The 23690-nt window shown below is 39.2% G+C and overlaps 1 long non-coding RNA gene across 1 annotated transcript in view; it reads left to right on the forward strand.

Annotated features, from left to right (window-relative positions):
• Window positions 1–4610, forward strand: part of LOC114612748 — a 16593-nt gene extending 11983 nt beyond the window's left edge. Inside the window, exons 4-7 of the long non-coding RNA XR_003710079.1 lie at window positions 1915–2006; window positions 3841–4016; window positions 4275–4277; window positions 4435–4610. This is a non-coding gene — a long non-coding RNA (uncharacterized LOC114612748). The remainder of the gene's footprint in view (window positions 1–1914; window positions 2007–3840; window positions 4017–4274; window positions 4278–4434) is intronic.
• The last annotated feature ends 19080 nt before the right edge of the window (window positions 4611–23690 follow it).

Here is a 23690-nt window from a genome sequence, read left to right on the forward strand (position 1 = left end):
TCTCTCTCTCTCTCTCTCTCTCTCTCTCTCTCTCTCTCTCTCTCTCTTCTCTCACTGCTATCTCTGATACTTGGAAATAACTGGCTCACATACTGTCTCTTTCTCATTATATTAGAGGTTAGCAATTTAAACTGTGGAAGAAATAAGAAGCTGTACGCACTTTATTGTGTTAGAAGAGACTTAATGTACTTTTAAGAATTGATGAGATCCTTTTTTTTTCGAATTCTGTTTGTGAGAATAAGTCCTGAAAATATGATTGTGTTTTACTTTTGATATTGAGGTCAAGGTTAGTGATGTAGTCTGACAAGTATTCTGATCCCAGGGAGAAACATAACATTCATTTTGTTGTTAAAAAGCAAATCTCAGTGGTTCCTGGTGATGCTATTGCTGTGCATGTCAAGCAGCACAGCCCAGTGATTAAGTGCAGGGTCCAGAGAATCCTGGACCATAGCTATTAATTGTATGGTATTGGAAAAATTAGGTAGCTATTCTCTGCTGCAGGGATTACATCTGTAAAGGATGGATAAGAGTCAAAGTTATTACTTAACACTAGTGAGAATATTCACATGCTGTTCTTAGTAGAGGGTCTGGTGTGTACTAAGTACTTAATTAGCCTCAGCAATTTTCTTTGGCATGGTTCTACAATGAGTGGCAAGCCAGGGCTGCTTTCCTGACAGCATTGATCATGAGGATATTGATAGCTCACAAACCTCAGGAGCTCTCTCTGAGGGGCCTGCATTGCTTTCCAGTCCCCAAGCTGCAAGGATAGAAGACAGCTTCTGGCATCCTCAGAGGGTCAAGAAAGACATGGGATCTGGGTGTAGTGGAGCATGCTTATAATCCTAGCAGCTCATAAAGCTGAGGCAAGAGGCCCCCACGAGTTCAAGACCAGTCTACGTGACAGTACGACTCAGTTTCAAACAAACAAGGGGAAAAGCAAGAGAAGATATGGGAAATGCTCCTATGTAATATACCTTTTCAGATAATTTTTCTGCATCAGTGTACTTATGCCTTATTGGTATCCAACATGAAGATCGAACTGGAATAAAAATAACACCTTATGGAAATAAAATAACCCGGGGAATAATTTTCTTTTGTTTTTTACTTAAAACCTCTGCCTAATAGATTTTATGAATATTTATTTGAAAAAAGTATTTAAGCTCTTTTACTGATATATAATAACATAATAAACCCATGTAAAAAATAAACAAGGGGTAAGATAAGGAAGAATCTGGTAACAGGCTTAAGTATTTTAGGCTAAATGTCAGTCTTGACTGTTTAAAAATACTTGGGCTGATCCATGGTTGGGCTGCCTTGTTTTGTGACTCAAGGTTTCAACTGGGAGGATGCAAAGTCTCTCCTGCCATTCTTCTGTATATGGTTTCTGCCCACATTCTTTGGTATTACATGGAAGGATCTTTGAAGGAACTGTTTTAGGCCCTTTATTCATAATGAAGGTTTGGGTTATATAACCTGCTGCTACCTAGTGGAGCCAGACAGAAGGCAACACAGCCCAGGCTCTGCTCTTAAGAGATGGCCACTGGAACCCATCTTGAACTTATCCTTTTTCAGATGCCTAGGGCAACTGCTGACCTAGGATCAACTGAAGGTGTTATAGCCAATGATTGTATTTATTATAGTGAATAATTTTGTATTTTTTGATAGTAAAGCAAATGCAAGGGAAATATCGAATACAGTTCTGGTATTTCATGCTTTGGCCAGCACTATGCTGGACTCAGAAGTCATTCAGCATCCTGCCACCTCTCTAAAATGTATTCTCTGGCAAAATGAAGGTAAGAAGGACATTATTTCTGTATCTTGCTTCATTCTATTTTCATATGGTGGAGTCATTTGTTACTGCTTACAAAATATTCACATTTTCTTATTTGAACTCTCCTTCTCTTGCTCTCAGAGGCAGGACTGCTCCTATTTATCCCAAAGGTTTGAGATGGGCCATCCTTGGTGTTGATTGAGATGCCAAGCAATCATCTGAGTCCAAACAGCTGGTAAGTAGAAAAGCACTGGAGAGATGGCTCAGCGGTTAAGAGCACTGACTGTTCTTCCAGAGGTCCTGAGTTCAATTCCCAGCAACCACATGGTGGCTCACAACCATCTGTAATGGGATCCGATGCTCTCTTCTGGTGTGTTTGAAGATGCCGACAGTGCAGTGTATTCACATATGTAAAATTAATAAATATCTTAAAAATTGAAAATAATTTCATGCTATTTTATTATGTTAACCAGTTTTTAAAATAATAGCCGAAATGAATGGAGAAAAAAAAGTGGGGAATTAAGAGAAACCACATATATTCAAATATGTAAGAATACTAGATCAATGTCTAGCATGCATGAGATTCTGGGTTCAGTTCCTGGAACAAAGGCAAAACCAGCGGGAAATCAAACAGCGTAAAGGGAGAGAACTCACATATTGAACACACATTGTACCCTACATTCTTTACATGCATTATCCTCTTTTTTTACTTTTTTGTTTTGTTTTGTTTTTGTTTTGTTTTTTTTTTCAAGTCAGAGTTTCTCTGTGTAGCTCTGACTGTCCTGGAACTAGCTCTGTAGAGTAGGCTAGCCTTGAACTCACAGAGATCTGCCTGCCTCTGTCTCCTGAGTGTTGGGGTTAAAGGCGCTCACGATCACCACCTGGGCACATTATCCTTTTACTATATATGGTGCTTGGCATGCAGGAGCAGATTTCACATATAAGGAAATTGAGGTTCAGAGATATTAAGTAATTTATCCAAATACATTATGATTAGCTTGTGGAATTTAAAATAAGAGTAGCTGATATTAAAAATGCATACCCAAGTGCTGTGAACATAACACCACAGATTGAGTATTACACTCTTCTTGAAAGTTTTTGCTCTAAATTTGACCTCTGGATTTGGCTTAAAAACTAACCACCACAAAATAGAAGACTAATAAATAGGAAAAGAACTTGGATGGCTCATACTGGGCAAGTGGGAATTTTTTTTTTTAGATTTATTTATTTACTTATTTATTTATTTATTTATTTATTTATTTTATTATGAGTACACTGTAGCTGTCTTCGGACACACCAGAAGAGAGCATCCAATCTCACTATGGATGTTTGTGAGCCACCATGTGGTTGCTGGTATTTGAACTCAGGACCTCTGGAAGAGCAGTTAGTGCTCTTAGCCGCTGAGCCATCTCTCCAGCCGCAAGTGGGAATTTAAGCTATGATATCGTCTGGGAGAGTGTTTCGTTGGTGGTTTCTTAGAACACAAAACAGAACAAAAGAACACCCCCCACCCTTGAAAAAACCAAAACCAAGACAAACAGACAAATCCGAAAACCATAAACATAAACAAAACTCAAAAGGCAAACAAATAAACAAAACACAAAAACTAAACATGACTTAGCATTATGCTTCTGAGCATTTTCCCCCAGATAAATAAATACTTAAGTTCACATAGAATGTTTATAACAGCTTTATTTGCAAAGGCCAATAACTACTCAGAAGTCCTTCAGTGGGTAAACAAACTGTTAGCCACTCTATTAACATTTACGCTACCACTATTAACCACGATGGATCTATACTATGAAATACTACTGAACAGTTAGAGGCAGCAAACCACTGATGTCCAAATGAATCTTTAGAGAATTAGGCTGGGTCAAAAAATGTGAAGTCCTGAAGGTTCTAGTTGGCGTTCTTACTTCTTCATTTTCATTTGTACGGTGTGAATGTGTACATTAATGGCTGTCTTGCGTGGTTGTTGTGAACTTGCATGTGCAAGACTGATGTCAGGAATCTTCCTTGGTTGTTCTTCTACATTATTCTTTGAGTCAGGGTCTTCCAGTCAAACCCAGGGTTCATGGATGTGGCTAGTCTTGCCAACCAGCTCGCTCTGTGGAAGTTCTGGGGAACTGACTGCAGTCCTCACTCTTGGGAGTCAAACACTTTAGCCACTGAGCCATCTCCCCTGCACACATTTATGTAATAGTATTGAAATATCAGAATTAGAGAAATGAATGAAAGATTAGAGGTTAGCAAGAGCCAAAGAATAGGGGAGGAGAGAGGGAAGTGGGAGTGGCTGCGTGAGAGGGGGGAAGTGGGCGTGGCTGCAAAAAGGGCCTCAAAAGGATCCCAGGCTCAAAGCAGATTGCACTTAACTGTGGCAGCGCCAGTGACCTCGTTGTGATGTTGTGTAACAGCACTGGTGAAGCTGGGTAAGAAGTCTGACGGATCTCTATTATTTTTTACCGCTGCATGAAAACACTCAAAAAGCCTAACAAAAAGTCAGTGGGTATTCTAGGAAGTCAATCCCATACTTTCTAGAACTCAATCAAACCGGGGGAAGGATAGGATTGTGAATAAGTCTGAAGTTTCTAATCTTAAGAAAGACTCTCAGATCATTTCTCAAACTTGTCAGAGCCCCCCCACCCCCACCCCTCTTCCCGTAGGAAAAAGTGCTCGCTGCCAAGCCTGATGACCTAAATTGAATCCTGGAACCTACACAACACAAAGAGAGAACTGACTCCTGAAAGATGTCCGCAGATCTTCACATATGCACAGTGGCACACAGCATGTACCTATCCAACTATGCACATAGTATATTAAAATTATTTTTAAAAATTCAGTAAGTGTGTTTTTTTCTTGTTTTTGAACTGGTGTTTCACTCACTATGTATGGTCAGGAACTTGCCATCCTCCTGCCTCAGCCCGGTAAGTGTTGGTATTACAGAAGTGGGCCAGGAGAAGCTAGAATAAGTGTTCTCATTCATTGCTGATTAAATTAACCAAATGATATCATCCTTCAAGTGTGAAGTATAGGCATTTATTGAGTTCTGACTAATATATACACAGTGTGTTTGCATGTTGCTATTTTCAGAAAGGAGTAGTGGAAAGCACTATTAAACACCTTGTTGATGGTGAGTGGAAACAGTAAAGTAGAGCAGTAGGGGAAAAAGATGGGCTCCCTTTCTCAGGGCACTGTGGTGCCACAGAGTCCTCCGGAGACACTTGACAGTGCAAGAAAGAGCCAGTCCTTGCAGGGGAGCTGCTGGCTTAAGTAGGGGTTAAACTGTAAGAATTTCAGAACCTACTTTGGAGAAGGATTAAATAAATCAGAGGCCCTGTTGACAGCAATAGTATCTTTGTGCAGCTGATTTGAAACACAGAATCAGAGAACAGAGATGAATCCCAGGTGGCCACTGGGAGCTGGAAAAAGTCCCAATGAGTTGGATGACTGTTTGGCTTCATTGTAGCACTATGAATAATCTTTAAGTGACAGCTTTTAGAAACGATTGTAGTCAACACAATGGTAGAATGAAGATATATTAATTTAGAGCAGTGGTTCTCAACCTTCCTAATGCTGGAGCTATTAATACAATTCCTTACATTGCGATGACCCTCAACCATAAAATTATTTTCATTGCTTCTTTCAAACTGTAATTTTGCTACTGTTATGGATTGTAATGTAAATATTTGATATGCAGGATATCTGATATGCCACACCTTCATCTCTATCCACAAGGTGAGAACCACTAAGGGCTCGCCTTTCTTTCTTTCTTTCTTTCTTTCTTTCTTTCTTTCTTTCTTTCTTTCTTTCTTCCTTTCTCTCTCTCTCCCTCTCTCTCCCTCCCTCCCTCCCTCTTTCTTTCTTTCTTTCTTTCTTTCTTTCTTTCTTTCTTTCCTTCCTTCCTTCCTTCCTTCCTTCCTTCCTTCCTTCTTTCTTTCTTTCTTTCTTTCTTTCTTTCTTTCTTTCTTTCTTTCTTTCTTTCTTTCTTTCCACTGTCTCTCTACAGAGTCTTGGATGTCTTGGAACTCACTTTACTATGTAGACCAGGCCGGACTTGAACTCACAGAGATATACTTGTTTCTGTCTTCTGAGTGGATGTATCACCATCATGCTGACTTTCCTAATAGGAGGTTTAGAAGGTTCGAGAACTGCTTCAATTAGCTTATCATATATTATGTTCTATTTTCTCTTTCTCCTCTCCTCTCCTCCCCTCCCCTCCCCTCCCCTCCCCTCCCCTCCCCCCCCCTCTCCTCTCCTCTCCTCTCCAATCCTGTCCTTTCCTTTTTTTTTTTTTTTGGTTCAGGAGATCCAGTGTTGTGTTAATTCTAGGCAATGTTCCACCACTGAGCTACATACCTAAACTCTTTGCTGGACTTGAACTCCATAGCCAGGAATGACTTTGAGTTTCCGATCTTGTTTCCTGTACTTTCCAAGTGCTGGGATTCAAATTTTCAGCCACTACATTCCCTTTGTATATTGCTGATTGAAACCAGGGCTTCATGCACGCTCAAGCAAGCACTCTACCAACCGAGCTACAGGTTAACCTATTTATTTATTTATTTATTTATTTATTTATTTATTTATTTAGACAGTGTTTCTCTGTGTAGCCCTGGAACTCCCTCTGTAGATCAGGATGGCCTCCAACTCAGCAGCTCCAACTGCTTCCCAAGTGCTGGAACTAAAGGCATGTGCCACGATGCCTGGCTGAAAATTTTATTTCAACAGTGCCTTTAAGCTCTTATTCTCCTCAAATAGTGAGCAATAGACTTTATTCAATGATGCATTTATGAATATAGAAATAAAGCATTTCACTCAAAGAGTGGGCAGTGGAATGGGGTGTGTTGGGAAAGGACATTGGTGACACAGTGTGTAGAAGCCATTCTGACATGTAAAGACCACTCCAGGTACTTATCAAGAAGTGCTTTGGAGGGCAGGGCCTTTGAATTAGGTCAATGTTAGGGACTAACTGTTGCTACTTCCATCCCCACTGAGGAGACTTTAGCAAGACTTTTACTTCAGTCCACAGTTTCTCCAGACAAAATAGATAAACGGGGGAAAGTCCCATAAGACTGAAACCAGCCCAAATCCTGAAATTGACAACAATACAACTAAAACATTAGCACAAAACCAAACGAACATTGGAGCGATTTTACAAGATCAAATTGGAGTTTGGCAAAGAAGAGGAAGAGGGAAATCATCAAAGTCAAGACGAGCTCAAAGGAGCTTAATAGCAGCTATCATATTCCACCTGACTCTTAAGCGCCTGGGATGCAGCTGTTTTGTTTTAAGATGCTCCTGTTCCTGTTCCAGTCAGCCATTGATGGTGACCGGAGTGCACGTGGCCAGGCATTTGGGCACTGCTAGATAATTATAGACCCCTTAGGGAGTGATGGTAAGAGCAGGCAAAGTGGGAATGGTGAGATCCAAAATAATATAACCGAGGTCAATAGCAATGAACGATTAGCAGTGTTAGGGGTCTTCTTGTATCTACTGAATTCATACAAATGGTGTTTCATATATAAGGAAATTAGTCATTATGTATATTAGTGATGGACTCTGGATAGCAGCTTAGGTGTAACCTCTTTAATTTTTAAAATGTTTTTTATTTTATATCCTCTGAGAATGCCATACAATATATTTTGATCATTGTCATCCTCCTCCCCCACTTTCTATCCTATTTAGTTTTTTTTTTAAAAAAATTTAAGGGCAAGAATAGGTTTTACTTTATAGCCCACGCAGGCTTGGAACTCACTGAAATTGGGGAATCCTCCTGCCTCAACCTTCTGAGTGTTGGAAATGAGTCATCGCAGCCAGCCTTGAAGAGTCGTTAGAATATTGTGAAATATTTAGTCTTTTAGGGAACTCATTTATTTGGAGAGGTGAATGCTTTCTTCGGGTAATGAGCATCTTAGTTTTGCATGAAGTTCCAGATTGACTGAACCCTGCTCTACCCCACACCCCACACCAGAAATGAGAGATAATAACAATAGTAACAACAACAACAACAACACAGGTAATAACTTTACTAGACCTTATGTGTGAAGAACCTGTGGTATTTGGTCAGCTGGGGCTGAAGAATCAGCTCCGATTAGCAAGAGACCAAAATGCTGAAGTAAAACTTTTGCTTTGCTGGAACAATTGATGCTGGTCAGCTGGGCCAGCTTAATCAGCTGTGATTAAGCAGAGACCAGCATCACTGAGGTGAAGTCTGCTAGGAAGTGTTTTCTCAGGGCCAGCGCACAGAAACTGTGTTCCAGAGGTGGCCAAGGTTAACTCTCCTGTTGGCAGCCGAGTTGGATAGTATAAGAGTCACTCAGGTCAGGAAGTTGAACAGAGGTGTGTAGCAGTGGAGGATAAGGAACTGGGGGTAGCCACTAGAAAGTCTCAGAAGTCAGGAAAGGAAGAGGCTCCCAGGATCCAACAGGGATGACATTATCTGAAATACCCAACAGAGGGGAGAGAGAACTTGTAGAGCCCATATCCGGAGGTTAGGCATGGCCCCCTGGTTGAAGGATGGGGCTACCCACCCACCTCAAAAATATTAACCCAGAATTGTTTTTGTCTAAAGGAAATCCAGGGACAAAGAGTTGGGCAGAGACTGAAGGAAAGGCCATCCAGGGACTGTTCCACCAGGGAATCCATCCCATCTGCAGACATCAAACCCAGACACTATTGCTGATGCCAAGAAGTACTTGCTGACAGGAGCCTGGTGTGGCTGTCCCCTGAGAGGCCAATATGATGTGGATGCATGCAGCCAACCATCGGACTGAACATGGGGACCCCAATGGGAGAGTTAGGGGAAGGACTGAAGGAGCTGAAGGGGTTTGCAACCCCATAGGATGATCAACAATATCAACCAATCAGACGCCCAGAGCTCTCAGGAACTAAACCATCAACCAAAGAGTACATACTCACGGAGCGACCCATGGCTCTAGCTGCATACATAGCAGTGGATTGCCTTATCTGGCATCAATGGGAGAAGAGGCCCTTGGTCCTTTTGAGGCTCGATACCCCAGTGTAGGGGAATGCTAGGCTGGTGATGTGAGAGTGGGTGTGTGGGTGCGAGGGTGGGAGAAATCTCTCATAGAGTTTGTGGAGGGGAAACCTGGAAAGGGGATAACACTAAAAATGTAAATAAATAAAATAATCAATAAAAAAGAAAAAAAAAGAAAAAAAAGTCACTCAGGTGGTACTGGTTTTAAAGACTTGAGAAGGGGTCCTTGGAGAGCATGAACAAGCCAGTAAGCAGCACCCTTCCATGGCTCTCTGCATCAGCTCCTGCCTCCAGGTTCCTGTCCTGTGTGAACTCCTGTCCTGACTTCCTTCAATGATGATCAGTGACATGGAGGTATAACCCAAATAAATCCTTTCCTCTCCAAACTGCCTTGGTCATGGTGTTTCATCACAGCAATAGAAGACAGACAAGCATCTGGTGCATGAAAGGCATTGCAAGTGAAATATTAGTGACTCCAGGTAGACAGCTATACTTTCCATGAACTCACAGCTTGTTTAATGTAAAGGCTAATGACTCTTTGATTAACAAATTGATTTTATGAGAAGATATTATCAATGAGTCAAAGATAGTATATGGGTTAGTACTGATGTAAGCTCCTTAATGAAACTGCAAAGTGGAGTTTTATATAGCTTCCTTTGTCCTTTTGCTTTCTCTTTAGTATGAGTGGGTAGGAACGCTGGCTTATTCCATAGAAATCCTCAAGGTCAGGTTCCTTCTCTTTTGTCTGATGGGTGTCTCTTGCATGGATGAAATTGTCAATAATGGGTATCACCATGTACAGTGGCAGCTTCTATATGAATGCATGCAGTTTTTATTACTATTGCTCTAGTACATCTTGAGAATAGTGATACTTGCAGAAATTAAAATAACATTTTTATAATTATATGCTGGGCCCCCAAATTCAGATAGTTGATATTCATTAATTCTTATGTAAGTATTTATAGAGATCTATTATAAAATAAACTTGAAGTGTTGGTGTATATGGAGTCTATCCTTTCTTCCCCCTTCCTTTGTTGCGCCCTCTCTTCTTTCTCTCCATCCCTTCATTCCACTCTCACACTGGATTTTGAATCATGAGTGCTAGCTAACCAAGCATTTTGTCACTGAGTCACATCCACCTTTTTTGAATTTTTCAAGAGTTCCACAAAGGAAATGGTAGTATTAGATCCATATTAGTTTTTAGGATAAGGACAAAAAAGCAATTCAAAGCTTGTTTGGGGAAAAAAACCCACCAAAATTTAATATGCATTTTTGCCCCAGAGAATATCTAATTTTAAGCATGTGAGCTGTGTATACACATAGATGAGACAGTTTGATTTTTGTGAGACCATATCAAACCATGACCACTGGAACTTAGCCTCTTATGGTGTGTGGCTATAGATTTTTATTTTTTACAATGAAAATGTGAATGGCATGCTCAGAGTGAGTCTGTGGCTGGGGGCTTGGCTGGGTAAGAGTTGTGCTCTTGGTATTTCTATGTGATTAAACCCTGAAGAATAGAGTCTGTTCCCAACTGTTAGGTTCACGAAGAAAACAAGTCACGTAACATTGAATTAATGTTCTAGTTCTCCAAAGGAGAGACCATCGGTCTAACACCTTCCTAATGTGCACCTGTCAACATGTTTAATTTGGTTCTAATGGGAGATACCCTGGTGAAGTTTACAGGGAACTATATACAATTAATAAGAACTGTATTCTGTTTGATGTTTTCTCAAATTATATGTTCTTTATCTTTCTAAGAAGTTAAAACTATTAAAGATCTATTAAAAATAATAGATCCTTCTTAAAAATCTATTTATCTATTAAAAATAATAGATCCTTCTTCTCCATGGCATATAAATGATCAAAATTTTAGATGATCAAAATAATTTTGTGCCACAGATACCCCCATTTCTAGCCTGGTTTTAGCTGCTAGTGTTGATTTATAGCATAAAGCACCAGTTCATATTTTTTCTCAAGCATCAAAAGTCTTAATGTGTTTTATAAATACTCAGAAGTGTATAAAATCCACCGATCTTTGTGTTCCTATATTTTCATTCTTCTGTAAGCATGCATTTAAATTAGTTAAACAGATGGCTTTCTACTTGTGAGAAAAATGCGCAAAATAATCACCTTAAGATGGAGAACTCAGGTTGAATTTCATTCCGGAGTGTGCTTTTACTACCAGGTATTTAACCTTTGAAATGGAGGGTATTCGAAGAAACAAGGAGAAACTCATAGTGATCTCTTTGACACTGGTGCGGCAGACTTTCAGAGGCAGTGATGCTCTAGAAGTTCCATAGTTAAAAGTTTTGAAATGAAAATTATGTATAATCTGGGATCAAATGCAGGACTTCACATATTTCTGAAAAATGCTTTCCCACTGAGCTACATACCCAGATCCCAACACTTTAAAATATTTAAAAAACATGAAAATTTTCAAGACTTTCCAGTTTCCCCTTAACTTCAAAAACTATAGGAGAAAACACTTTGAGTGTTTCTTTATAACTTTAGGAATGGACACAGAAAGATCTGAATGCAGTTATGGGGAAGGCAACATGTGCTTTGTTGATGCTAACACAGAAGTGTCTTGTGCAGTCATTTTCAACTTGTAAAGTCTCCTCTTGTTGAAATTACACTTGATGGAGGCCAAGAAGAAATGGATCAATGAAGCGTGCTAGGACACATAGGTAGCATATGATTAACTTTTGAGGCATTAAGCACTTTAATACAATTAAGAGCTTATTATGTGATAGAATGGAAGAATGAGTCTCTGTCTTAAGTTTGTGCTAAATCCATCTTGGAACAGACCAATTTTTGAAGGTAGAATTTGGGAATGTACCAGAGAGGAATTCAAAGAAAACAACTTGATTCAGGCAGATTTGGGTTTAAGTTTTGTCTTCATTGTTCTCAGCCCTGTGATGTTCTCAGCCCTGTGATCTGTGGATATTAGATTTTATAAGCACCTTTTATGACTGCATATAATAGTGAAAATTTCTTCTTTTAATATTAAATGATGTAACACATGTAAGATGGCATACTATGATTTCTCAATAAATGATAGCCATTTCCATGTGAGAGAACATTTTGAATAAACAGAAAAAAAAGAGGAACCTGACGGTGTTTATAGGGAAATGAGAAGATTATGAATGGAGAAAGGGATTGAATCAGAGAAGCAAAGTTTAATGTTGTAAAAAGATAAATTAGTACCAGTTGAAATCATTCAGTTTTTCCTCATTAATAATTGATTGAGCTTATTTATGTCAAAAGCCTTCTGCTAGGCATGGAGATGAAAGTATAAGGAAGATGTCTTGAAACTCTGTCAGGTGTTAAAAAACTGGGGCTTTATTAAAGCTCAGGACAACGTTTCAAGAAGGGAGGAGCTTGCAAGTGCTAGCTTTTGGTGATTAGCATAGAACATTGTTTTCATGATGTAAGGTATAAAAACAGTTGCTCTCTTCCAGAGGTGGGGTATGAATGCTATGCTATGTGTGATCATATCTTGTAACTCATTTCTATGTGAGATAATCCATTCAACTGTGCGAGGAGAGGTCTTGTATGTAGGAACTCATTTCATCCCCCGAAACAAAGCTCTGGCTTTGAAATTACTATTACACTTGTGTTAAATCTCTCACTTAATTTGGAATTTTTCCACACACATTGCTGTATTGCGGCTACCATCTTGATTGTCATTAGGGATTGGGACTAGAATAACTGACTATTCTGGATTCAGGAGAAACATGTGAATAAAAATGTCTGGATATCAGAGATATTTTGATTATGAGCTGTGAGTAGATATTCCTACCTTGTTAGTAGAAATCTTCAACCAGAAGTGCTAAAACACAGAAAACACTGGAAGCATGCTAGAATGCTAGAAGTTCTAGATTGAATGACTGAATATAGATATTTCTTTTTTTTTTAGATATTTCTTTTTGATGAAGCTTTTCTTTCTCCTTCCTTCCTTCCTTCCTTCCTTCCTTCCTTCCTTCCTTCCTTCCTTCCTTCCTTCCTTCCTTCCTTCTTTCTTTCTTTCTTTCTTTCTTTCTTTCTTTCTTTCTTTCTTTCTTTCTTTCTTATTTTTTTGAGACAGGGTTTCTCCGTGTAGCCCTGGCTATCCTGGAACTCACTCTGTAGACCAGGCTGGCCTCAAACTCAGAAATCCACCTGCCTCTGCCTCCCAAGTGCTGGGATTAAAGGCGTGCACCACCACCGCCCGGCTTGATGAAGCTTTTCTTGAACAGTTTCTAGACCTTCTCACACAGCCTTTGCACCTTGTTCTCACTAGTAGGTCTATCGACTATTATTCTCTTTACTTTTTCCACTCGCTCAGCAGAACCTAGATCGCATAGTGATTTCCTGGCACAGACTGGCTAACTATTGATTTCACTGGTTAACCTCTTTTTTAATTAAAAAATATTTTATTCTTTGTAAACATTACAGCAATTTTCCTTCCCTCCACTCCTTCTAGTCTACCTTTCCCACCTCCTTCTTTCCCGAATCCATTCTTCTTTCATTTCCCTTCAGAAAAGAGCAGGCCTCCCAGGGACATCAACTCAATATGTATAACAAGTTGCAATCAGACTAGAAACCAAAACCTCAAATCAAGGCTTGATGAGGTGACCCAGTAGGAGGAAAAGGGTCCAAAGTGTAGGCAAAAGAGTTAGAGACAATGCCCCACTCCCACTGTTAGGGATTCCACAAAAGCACCTAGCTACACAATCATAAATTATATGCAAAGGACCTAGTCCAGACCCACACAGGGTGGTGCTGTGGCTTTAGTCTCTGTGAGCTCCTTTGAGATTTGTTTACTTGATTTTGTCAGTCTTGTTCTCTGGTCTCAAGAATCCTACCCTCCCCTCTTCTTCAGGTTTCTCCGGCTTTGCCTAGTATTTGGCTGTGGGTCTCCGCATCTGATCCTATCAGTTGCTAGAAAATGAGTGACTAATCTCTTGATTTCAGAGCGGTACCATACACTATTGTATGTCAAATTGCTCTTAAGGTGATCATATTTTGGTTCTCAGCTTAGAAAGTGTCATTGGGGCCTAGACTGAAGACATATAACTTAAGAGGAAGGTGTAACACCCTCCTCTAATACCTAAGCACTGGCTTTATGACTGCTGTTATATATGATTTTATACCTGACTTTGACGCCCGCACACAGACATTGATCTACACAGAGCTCAATTTATTCTTTTTTGGTGGCTGTTCAGTTCAGGTGGTTAGGGCACCAGCTAATGAGAGTAAGGTCACAGGTTCAATCTTTGTGTGGGCCAGGAAGGCTTGCTTTGTTCAGTGACCAAAGACTTGGTTCAGCCAGCTGTCTAGCATATGTCTGCCCTGGGTCATAAGAGGACAGGGCAAGAGTGTGCGGATGGACAAGACCAAATCCATTTTCAGCATTAAGGAAAGTCAAGCCAAGCACATGTCCTGCTAATGGGGGTCAATGGTGTTTCATTTAAATGAAGTTGACATTTTATTACTTCTGTCTGAGAAAGTCTTTTGAATGCCAAAGTTAAATGTGTTTGCTCATGTTTGTGTTTGTGTGTGTGTATTTCTAGTAAATGAAAAACTGCAAAAGACTTGAGATGATTATCGGTTCTTTTGCATAGATTAATTATGTAAATATTTAAAATGTTGGGTTAGTGTTAATAAAAAGATAGGTTAGTATGATTACACAAGGACTTTCTTTTTTCGAATATGTACAGGCCAGTGAAATAAAAAAATGCTTCTTCAGGTGGCAGTTGATAATGACTGATTTTGTTTATGAATGAAAGTATTTCTGTTGTAGAGTTGAGGCTCAAACTCAGGCTCATGAGCATGCTCTGCAAAGAGTGTCTCACTGAGCTGCAATCTTCAGCTTCCAAAGGAAAAATTCTAATTGAACTTTCTGTTAATCAGACCATGACGCACCAGAAAACAGATATGATTAATTACACTCCCCCAGATTTTAGTCAGTATTCAGCCAATAGAGTCCAGCTTGTATTTTGAGGCAAATGTGTTCCCTTATCAACTTTATTATTTAGCATTAGGCTTTTTTAGATTTCAAACAGGATCAAAAGCAGCCCAGTTCTAAACTTGATGGCTTCAGCTGTTTCTTGAAGCTGGATCTTTATGAGAATTGAGAAAGTTATTTGATGTGGAAAAGGGAGGGCCAAGAGCAGAGGAAAATTAAGCAAAATTCACGTATTAAATATTCTAATTACATGAGTGGGTATGTGTATCTTGAAATGCCTTGAGTAGGCAATATATTCATATGGGTTAAAAAATAAGAATACAAACTAGTGCGTTGTCAAAAAATTTGCTTCTTCTTCTGCCCTGCAATATCCAGCTCTGTCTTCCTTTTTGTCCAGCCATTTATATGTACTTCTTGTATATTATTCCAGAATTTATTTTTGCCAACAATATTTTAAATTATCTTCTCTTTTAGTAGAAAGAAAACATTGTGTGCACTGTTCTTACATTTTAATTTTTTACTTACTTATATAAAACTCAGAAATCTTTCATATGAGCAGAATAGCTTCATTTTTATAGCTGTACATTATTTCACTGAGTTTATGGATTATAATTTATTTTTCCCTAATGATTAATCTTGGTGTATTTTCTGCTATAGAAAAGAATATAATTAATTACTTTGGGATATAATTATTTACTTTGGGATATATGGAAAGCATTCTTGTCTTTTAAAATATTTGCATAGTATTCCTTCGAGTGATAAACCACAGTTATTTATTCCCTTACAGATGAACCAGCTTGCTTCTATAATTATACTATTTGTATTTTTTTAAGATGAAGGAATATGTTGTATGTGACACATATAAATCCTGGCAGTGCAATGAGAATAGTGTGCTTAGCTGAAGTTACTTGGATTCAGTGATGGAAAATGACATGAGCATGACAGTCCATGATCACAGATGAACTAACATGCAGATGGGAACAGTTTCCATTTTGGTTAACTTTTAGATACATTCATCATTAGCTTTAGGGAGAAGTTCTGTCACTATGTTCAAAATCTGACCAGAAGACAAGTTAGTGATAAAAATGATTAGTAATGGCACAGAAAGTACCACATTACAGATTATTTTATGTGAATCCAGTTTAATATATCATCAGGAATTACAGTATTTATTTTAAACAAATAGGTAAAAAGGAAGGTTCATGCCAGGCAATGTGACCTGAGAGCACCGCCCTTAATAGTTCTCCACTTGCTCTGAATTTAGCATAGCTGCTGGACATTTACTAGTACACATGACCAGGTAATTCCTTTTAAATAAAAGAGATTTAAGTGAGTGATGGATGAAAGGCTGAGTAAGGGAGAGACACTGTAAGCATTTGCCATTTTTGATGTTGTAATTCTTTACAGATCATTCATTCATTCATTCATTCATTCATAAATCTATTCATTTACTTTCAAATCCATTCATTTACTTACAAATCCATTCATTCTCTTCATTGGTTTATCTATTTCTTGACATATTTAATCCTAATTTGGTTGTAAGTATATTACTTATTGTTCTAACTGCTGGAAAATACAAGTGCAAGATACAGAGCATATCTTATCATCTTGAAAAAGGAGCTATAAGCAATGGACAGGAGTGTAGGGGAGTACCTCTTGAATGATGTCAAGTGTCCTGGCACTGTCAAGAAAGGACAAAATAACATCACTAGGTAAGTGACAATGGCATCTGTCCTGGAGAACAAGACAACTGGAGCAAGAAAAGCAATATAGTAGAGTTAACTCACAATGCAGTGATTTATTGAAAGACTACGCTGGTGGTTTGTGCTAGTGAACTGCCAGTCAGAAACCAATGAAAGGAACACTGCCCATCCACTTTCCACAGAACTAGGGCTTACACTTCACACAAGCTGGTTCCATGTTGCCCACTGGTGATGAGTAGTAGGATGTTTGACAGATAACTTTGCGTCTCTCTAGATGCACACGAAAGATGGATTCTTCAGCTTTGCTCACAAAATCATAGTGTTTAAGCATTGGACTAGTGTAAGCTTACATTTTCTAAAACCTATTTTAATAAGGGTTCTTAAACACTTTAACCTCCCTCATAGCCCACTGATTAAAGGAAGGGGAGGAAGATGGCTAATAAGACAAGGGAGTGTGAACCTGTTTAGAAGCAGTTTTTTTTTGGGGTGATTCCAATCTTCATTGTCAGCAGTCCAGTCCACTAGCAAAATATCAAACATGAATCATCATCAGTGGCTCAACTGAAGAGAAGCCACAAGGCTCCGCTGATCAGCGCAAGTCTGATGAAGCGACAAGAAGCCACTGAAACACCACCAGAAATTCTTTGGCGAGTTTCTCTCTATGAAGTCATGACAAACAAGGATCAGAAAAGAAAGCAAGGCAGAATCAATGCCAGAGTGTCCTCCACTATCTGTTGGGTTATACTTATACTCTTTACAAATATCATGTGTCCTCTCAAGTGTCTGCTCCAGCAAAACATCACATGCCCTTCCACCAGGCAGCTTCCAGAAAAATATCATGTGTGTGTTCTCAGCAAAACATCTTCTCATAAGACAGCTTCCAGAAAAACATCATGTGACACAACTGAGTCAATAACAAAACTAGAAATTCCCATTTCAGACTAGAGCTTAAAGTTTATCACATGAGGTGCTGTGATTTTAACACTGAGGAAACTAAATTCCATAAAGTGAAAGACTTTACTCAAAAGTATGTGGGTATTAAGTCAAATTGTTATCACTAAATACTCTATCTATGGAACCTGTTAAGAGGGTTAAGGGTATAGATCAGAGAGTAGAGTGATTTCCTAACATACATGAGGCCCAGGGTTCTCAAGTACATCTCTTTAATTGTATAATCTTTTTCTTTGTCTATCTTTGTATTTTTTAGGCAGTATACCATTTAGGATGCATTTTTAAAATACTAATAACAATCTTACCTCCACTTAACAAATAATGAAGCTTACAGCTAGAAAGGGGAAATAAATTCTCAGGAAGAAAACTCTCTCTCTATCTCTCTCTCTCTCTCTCTCTCTCTCTCTCTCTCTCTCACACACACACACACACAAATAAATCCTAGACCAGAACTCCATTTTTTTATCATTGAAAAAGATATATCATTATTGATTAATGTACATAACTCACCTTGAATAACTATTTTTTAAAATTTGTACTAATATACAATAATTTAACATGTTAATCGTGTTAAAAGTGATATCTTCATACAGAAAAAGAGTATGTGGTTAATAGTAAGCAGTCAGGAGCCTGGCCCTTCCACGTCCTGACACTCAGCTGGATGGAATCACTATGCTGCCTTTACACTTATACATACACGGCTGTGGCTAGACTCAGTTAAAGATGGCTGATGGTAGTTTAGAAAGCAAAGCCATTCAGAGATAGATCAACTAGCCATGGGATATTTGGTAGATGTGGTATAAGGCGTGAAAACCAGAAAACAGGTTGCTGCAGGGAAGAGATTTGAAAATGACATAAAAAGCCCAGTCTATTTGGAAAAACCAGATAGAGGTAGGCTGCATGGACATATGTATCTTCAACCTTTCTCCTTCCACCCCCAGTACCAAGTTGTATGGTACACAGTTCTTAGTAAAAAGTAGTCCATATGGACCTGAGACTGAACAATAGAAATTTAGGGAATAGCCAAGGGTAAGTGGTCTGGGGGAGTTTGCAGGCTTAGATTTTTTAAAACTTAGTTTTAATAAGGGTTAATAAATACTGTGTTCCCGCTTCTATCCCACTGTCCAAAGGTAGGGGAGAAAAGATGGTAAATCGGACAAGGGACTATGGACCTGTTTAGAAGTAATTCTTTGGGGATGATTCCAATCTCCATTGTCAGGATAACAGCAGCCCAGTTCAGTAGTGCCAGGATAGCAAACATGAATCAGCAGTGGAGGCACGATCCAGCAGAAACCTCTGCTGGTCAGCAGGAGTGACTAGAAACAGTCGGGAGGACAGAAGCTCTCTGCCATGCCTCTCTCAACAAAGCAAAGATCAGTGAAGATGACGACTCAAGACCAGCAAAGCCTTTCAAAGCGAGCTATGCAAGCACCTCATTACTGTCACGGTCTGTCACTCTCTCCAAACATCATGCATCCTCCCATGGGTCTTACCTTAGCAAATCACACATGCGTCTGTCTCAGCAAAACACCACGAGTCTGCATCACCTGACATATCCAGAAACGTCTACTTCAGGAGCTTCAGAGATAAAACAAGGTTTAGTTTTCTTCTCTCCCTCATAGCTGAGGATCAAAACAAGACTTAACCTATACTCTTATTCTGTATTAAATTATCTAGTACAAGTGCTAAGGAGTGGAGAGATAGATGGCTCAATGTTACACACACACACACACACACACACACACACACACACACAGACACACACAGACACACACAGACACACACAGACACACACACACACACACACTGCTGAGTTTGTTTTTGTTGTTTGTGTGTATATAGTCTTAAGGCTGTATACAGGACCACTCTGTATCTGACAACCAATAGGGGTGCTCATCCCATAGCTGACTATTTTTAGAGATACTCTTGGAGTCCAAGCTGGTCTCCATGTAGTCTGCTTCATTCACCATGTATTTCAAGATAGCCTCAAATTCTTGACAATTCTTCTACCTCAGCACCCATAAGTGCTGAGATCATATATGTGAATGATCATGTCCAGCTCCGTAGTTGGGTTTTAAGTTTTGTTTTCTATATTTGTATGTTTGTTTATTTAAGCTATAGTGTCTGGAGTTATAAAATGTGAGCAGAAAGTAGTTACTTTCAAGATTATTTTCAAGTAGCCTGGCAACTGAATAAAATTAATTCATATTATAACTGAGATTCTCAGTCTTGCGAAGGTGAATAGCCATGCTAGGCCTAGTATTTAAATCAGGAGTGAGGCGCTGGTTACTCGATTCTGTAAGTATAGCTGGGAGAAAAAAATTCTCTCTTGCCTTACTGCAGTCTTACCCTAGTACTGCATGACAGTGTTTCCAGAGATCTAGTCCTCCATTGTAGTCAAGATAAATGAGACTCTTGTGCTCACAGAACATCCCAAGGAGTCAACAGAGCAAAATAGAAAGTGTTAGATGCACATCTGTGTGTGATAAGGCAGACATAGATGTAAATAAAATGGAGAAGGAGGTTTCCCTTGTCTGTCCTTGAATTCCTTTTTGAGAATGTGTCTTAGTGTATTATGTGTTATGTGGGTTTTTTATTTTTTGTTTTGCTTTCCTGGTTTATAGTAGACCGGTACATTATGCACATTTGTGTCCATCTATGCCAATAAAAAGAATTGAAAATACATCTTTGTCTTACACCGACATTGCTGGCTCTCTCTCTCTTTCTCTCTCTATCTCCCCCCTCCTTCTCCCTCTCTCTTTTTCTTTATCTCTCTTTCTTTTTTCCCTTTCTTCCTTTTTCCTTTCTTCTTTCATTCTTTCCACTAATATCCAGTTTTTACAGATGGTTATATTAGTTATAACATTGAATGATTTTTCTTATTACATTTATTTATTTATTTTGAGATAAGGATTTGCTACGTAGCCCAGGCTGTCTTTAAACTTGTCATGCTCCTGCTTTAGGATCCTCAGTGCTCGTACTTTTGATATCCACCAGCACACCTGGTTCTTAATATAGTGTTTTAATAGGGAATATTTTTATGTGTATGGTCATTTTGCCTGCATTTATGTTTGTACACTACATGCATACCTGGTACCTGTTGAAGCAAGAGTAGGGCATTTGGATTCTCTGGCATTGAATTACAGACAATTGTAAGTAGACATGTGGGTACTGGGAATTGAGCCCAGGACTTCTGGAAGAGCAGTCTATGCTCTGAAGCACTGAGCCAGCTCTTCAGACCCTTAACTGAGTTTTGAATGATGAATATTTTGAGGAAAAACATTTTTCTAAGAAATCCCTTCGAGAAAGAAGTCATGTGGCATCCTCTGCCTCTGGAGCTCTTAAATGATGGTGGTGGTGAAATATGGAATCAGATGCCAGTGGATTCCAAGCAAGCTTTGTAGGTGTGCTTTGGTAAGGAAGTGAAAGAATTCAGCTTGATGCTTTGTTCGAGACTAACTGTTGATTCGAATTGTACATTAGTTTGTTTCAAGTCTTTCTTGTGTTCAGATTGGAGTTGTCAGAACTGCTGATTCATAAAACTCTGAGGTTATGAACTGGCAGGGTCAGAATTTCCCTGTTGTAGAGTCTATGGAAATTGGGTTGTTCTGTGAGTCTTCCAGAGCAGATTTCAGGGATAACCTTCACTTTTCAATGGAAAAACTTTATGCAATCACATATTTATTATTAGGACTTTATGCCAGAGAAGTATCTGAAAAGTAACGCCGTGTTCTCTCTGTTTTGCTCTGCTCATTCCCCAGGAGGGATCCTTGGTCTGGCAGTATGAGTTTTTAAAAAAATGTTTCTTCCTGCTGCAAATGGTGTACTCAAACTATTGCCAGACATATTTAATTCAACGTGGGAAATATCAGACGACACAAGTGCTTAGTAATCTTCAACTTTATAAATCAGTTTTTCATCCTCAGAGGAATTTTATTTTTGAAAAAGATATTTCCTGTACAATTATTACTCCCTTTGATCTCAAACTATGCTTGGCTTTTTTTTTTCAGATAAGAGAGGCCAATAATTCCTCAGCTATAACTTCAGAAATGCAGATAGCTGTCATGTATTGTGTGACATGTAATTCATTATTCAGTTGTGAATAACCACCATGATCCTATAAGAATCCTTTTACAGTTTGTCTTTTCCTGGCTGACTGAGTTTCTATAACACTTAAAGCTATTTTTTTTGTGTGTGCAGGAGGGATAAACAATTCTTTGTATCATTTAATGACATTTGAATTAAAACACGGAGAGATATCTTAGGGGAAAATCTAAATTTGTCACTTACTTATTTTTATTCTCTCCAATGATGAAGGGGCCTCCTTTCTTTGATGTACCTAGTAATTCTCATTTTTGCCTATCAGATAAACTGGCTGACTATAAAGGAACAAGATTTAGTCTTCATGAGTCTCGGGAACAGTGTTTACTGGCATTCCACCATGTCTCCTCCGTCCAGCTTATAATGGACCCTCGAACTATTTACCCGAATAAAGACTCCTTGGAATGTCTTAGAAAACAAAAGATTGTTTCAGGGTTCCATTGCATTCTTAAAGACAGTCTTCTCACAGTCTTTAGTTCACCAAATAAAGCAGCCTGGAGATGCTTGGAAGAGGCCTTTCCCAATACTGAGTCTCTGGCCAGCTGAAATTCCACCTGCTGAGCTGTAACACTGTAGAGATTGTTGTCCAGTGGATATTTTTTGCAACTTTCTATTTGGCGCTCAATAAAACAGATTGTATTAACTGTGAGGGAGAAATTTAAGTTACTGCTCATTTGAGTATTAATCTATCAAAAATATTTCCTGGACTTATTTTTACTAACCAACAAAGGGACTGTTATACAGTTACCACAGAAAGTCCTTCCTTCATATCGATATTTTTAATTTCTTAATTGAGTGGCTTTACTTACTAGCCTAATGTCGACATTATTTTCAGACCATTAGTGAACTAAGAGAGAAGGTTAATTTGTATCTTGAATTGGACTTTTGTTATGAAATGAAAAGCCTTTGTTGTAGCCCAAGTTCTCATTTTTGCCTGGACTCTTTCTTCTTAGCCCTATTCCTTTGTATCCCTGGCCCTCGAAGGAGACATCCTCGTTCCTTCATTTCTACTTCCCACCAGTAAGACAGCATCTGTGCCAGAGGGCATAGATTCACATTTTTGGATTAATTGTACACATGACTGGGAATATGGGTGTTCTCTATGGAAGCAGAGAACATCAGTGAGGAAAGTGTGTACAGTTTCTGTTTCTGAAGAGTCACTTCTGGCCAAGTGCTGTGGAGTGCACCTGTGGGTTACCACAAGGAGGCTGTGACAAGAAAGTGCTTCATTCCAAGAGTTCAAGATCACCTTATAGTGAGAGCATAAATCCTCTAGATGATTAATTGATAGGAAATCACAGTCACCTCCCCAACCCTCTGTGCGTGTGTGTGTGTATGTGTGTGTGTGTGTAAGCATGTGCATGTGCACACGCATATGAGCAAGCATATGTGTACAAAAATGTATGGGTCCAGGGGCGTGCTGTGCGTTTGTTGAAGCCAGAGACCCACATCAGATGCCTTCCTCAATTGCTCCCCATCGTACTTTGTGAGACATTGTCTTAGTTAGGGTTTTACTGCTGTGAACAGACACCATGACCAAGACAACTCTTATAAGGACAACATTTAATTGAGGCTGGCTTACAGGTTCAGAGGTTCAGTCCATTATCATCAAGGTGAGAGCATGGCAGCATCCAGGCAGGCATGGTACAGGAAGAGCTGAGAGTTCTACTTAATCTGGAGGGTTCTAGGAGTAAACTGGCTTCCAGGCAGATAGGATGAAGGTCTTAAAGCCCACACCCACACTGAGACACCTACTCCAGCAAGGCCATAACATCTAATAGTGCCACTCTCTGGGCCAAGCATATTCAAACCATAACACACATGGTTTCTCATTGAACCTGAACTAACTGATTCAATTAGATGAGTTGGCCAGCAAACTCCAGGGGTCCTCTTTTTTTCCATCTTTTCAGTACTGCTGCGGTCAGCTGTGTGTGTGTGTGTGTGTGTGTGTGTGTGTGTGTGTGTATTAAATGTAGTTTCTGGAAGATCAGTCTCAGTAATATTTAAAAAATATTTTTCATTAGTTAATTTATTTACTTTAAATCCCGATTACAGCCTCCCCTCCCTCTACTCCTCCCTCTGTGCCCCCTCCCTTTTTCCTCAGAGAAGGGGAGACCTCCCATGGATATCAACTGGTCTTAGCATATCAAGTTGTAATTCTCTCTCTCTCCTCTCTCTCTCTCTCTCTCTCTCTCTCTCTCTCTCTCTCTCTCTCTC

Source organism: Grammomys surdaster, unplaced genomic scaffold (genome assembly GCF_004785775.1).
Source record: "Grammomys surdaster isolate TR1022 unplaced genomic scaffold, NIH_TR_1.0 126182, whole genome shotgun sequence".
NCBI classification, from domain to species: Eukaryota; Metazoa; Chordata; class Mammalia; order Rodentia; family Muridae; genus Grammomys; species Grammomys surdaster.